The sequence below is a fragment of the Sinocyclocheilus anshuiensis genome, unplaced genomic scaffold, assembly GCF_001515605.1.
Source record: "Sinocyclocheilus anshuiensis isolate Anshui unplaced genomic scaffold, SAMN03320099.WGS_v1.1 scaffold948, whole genome shotgun sequence".
Taxonomy (NCBI): Eukaryota; Metazoa; Chordata; class Actinopteri; order Cypriniformes; family Cyprinidae; genus Sinocyclocheilus; species Sinocyclocheilus anshuiensis.
Window position 1 is genome coordinate 1,214,654 of NW_015549709.1, and position 2,964 is coordinate 1,217,617.

Genomic DNA, 2,964 nt, shown 5'->3' on the forward strand with positions numbered 1-2,964 from the left:
TATGTATATATATATATATATATATATATAAGCTTTAATAAATTGCATAAATTGGCATATTTATTTTATTTTTTTAATTATAAATGAATAAATGAAATAAATTATATGATTATAAATATATATAAAATCAATAATACATATACACCCATGGTTTACGAAAGGAGGAAAGGAGAGGAGAAAAACCTGGGGCTGAAGAATATAGAGCTGAAACTGAGCAATAGCGATTTAGAGAAAGACACACACACACACATCTACAGTAAATATTAAAGAAGAGATCCCTCTGTCTTGCTGTTGTACAGTGTGTGTGTGTGTGTGGTTGACCTCGCGCTGGTATGAGAAATGAGAAATGTGACAGGTAATTACATCCAGTCTGTGACTTACTTGAGCAGTAATGTAAGAGGCCGGGCTGTATTGTGAATACAGTTGCACCTAAAGGCCGCTGTTACACACAAGAAGCAGCGAAGGGCCTGTGACTGGATTCCCAGTAAAACAGCCTCGGGTGTCTTATAACTGTTAGAACACACCCTCCTTCTGCTATTGGTCGAGCAAATGCATAGTTCCGGCCCAAACCCATGCCATTGGTTGATTCTCCGCCTGTTGGGATGCTCAATCAAAAAGAGCAATCTTTGGAAAGAGTCACAGTGTTTACACTTTTCTGAGGAATCTGGCCAAAATAAATTAATTATTGGGCAGTATTAGGATTTTTTTTTTTTTACCTGAAAAATGTTACACTTTTGGCTAGGTAACTTAGCTTTAATATGTCATCTAATAAATGGCATACATTGTGAAATACCTTTACATTTTCATATAATATAATTATTTTTTTTTTTTGTAAATTATATATATAAATAAATTATAAGAAAAATAAAAATTATTTATATAATTTAAATTTTATATATATATATATATATATGAATGAAGAGTTTGGTTCCAAAACGCTATAAATCCATTTTGATTAATTTGAGTAAAAATGTGTTTTCTTTACCAAGAAAGTGGCAAGATGAAAACCACTATTTTCTGTTTCAAACTTTCACATAGCATCTTTAGGTTATAATAACATTAAAAATTCAAATCCAGATTTTGATTTTCAAAGATTATTATAAAATGTTATATTTCTTTTCCCAAAATGCAATAAATCCATGACACGTTTTTTTTTTTTTTTCAAAATGCAGTAAATCCATTGAATCAATATAAAAGTTATTTTTTCATATTGAAACTGTTGAAAATACACAACAAAGTAAGTTGATCCAATCTGCAAAAATGTCAACAATTCTGTGTTTTTCTGTCAATATGGGGTGCTGTGTGTACATTAATGAGGAAAAAAATTAACTTAAATGATTTTAGCAAATGGCTGCAATATAACAAAGAGTGAAAAATTTAAGGGGGTCTGAATACTTTCCGTACCCACTGTATATATATACATACATACATACATACATATAAAACTACAATATAATATAATAATATATTTTAATTTAATTTTTATATTTATATTTATTCGGCCAATGAAACATTGCAGTTTCAGTATGTGAATGAGAGCGTGTGTGGGAAATGGCTCTGTGGCTTTTAGTCTGTGCATTTCTTCATCTAAAGCTCATGATAAATATCTGAATCTACAGGGTGATGAGAGACTCCAGGGCTTCAGGAGAGGCTGGATCGCTGGATTTGCAAGGATTTATGCAGGATTATGGGGAAATGCATATTATGAGATGAGCTCTTAGTTCCTCTCACCTGTTTAAACTTTTTCAAAGAGAGAAAAGCTTTAGAGAGATAGTGGAAGCCCTTTTAATTTGTTTTCTCAGGTAGATACCCAGGTGAAAAAGAAATATATTTAAATTGTGCTTTTTCAGATGTCATAATAGCAGGTTAAACCCATCAAACGATCTTCACAGTAGGTGTTTTTATAACATCTGATGAAGAGCTGCTATAAATCTCTCCGGTCTTGAGAGAAACCTTCTGTTGTGGTGTATTTTCTCTTCTCAACTCACTTTTTAGTGTACGGTGTGTCGGCAGATGGGAGTCGATCTGTGGCGTGGATTCAGTTCTTATTAGTGGCTCGTCCACTCAAAAGTAGCATCGTGTGGCTTGTCTCACTAGCATATTATACACTTTCTGGATTAGCTTTAAACTAAAACTTTCTAGTGCTTTCAAGCAAACTTCAAAGAAACGCAGAAACTGGGCTCATTTCTCTCATTTAAAAAATAATACGTTTCCGATTTAGTTGCAGACTGTTAATGCAAACTGTGCAGCATTGCTATATTTGAGGATTTGTACATTTCCAAGGCTTTTTTAATACTTAAAATGTCACTTCACTGAATATATTACTCAACTTTTACATGCACAGATTGAATCCGTTTTAGTCTAATTGTGTTCAGTCGTTTTTGTGAAGAGACGTCTATTCCACAGCAATTCGGTCTTTGACCTAAAACAGAATGGTTTAAATATGACAACTGCTGAAAATGGAAAACTTGGACTCAAGTGTGAGTACATAAACAATTTTTTTAACAAATATAAGAACTATAAATCAGCCATTTTAAGTAAGGCCTCGGGATATTATTTTCAGATGAACTTCTGCCTTACTAGTCAAGACATTGAGAAAATGTATGCAACATTTTGGCTCCATCAGTCAATTTCAAAAGCCAAAAAAAAAAAGAGAGACAGAGAAAAGAGGAAAGAAAGAAAAAAAGAAAACCATATTAAATGTTTTTACTTTTACTCATTCCTTGAACCATTTATCTTTCACTGCATGTTCAAATGTTTGGAGTCTGATTTTTAACGTTTTAGAAAGAAGTTTCCTCTGCTCACCAAGACTGCATTTATTTGTTTAAAAATACAGTAAAAACAGTAAAATTGTGAAATATTATTACAGTTTAAAATAACCATTTTCTATGTGAATATATAATAAAATACAATTAATTATTGTGATGTAAAGCTGAATTTTCAGCATCATTACTCCAGTCTTCA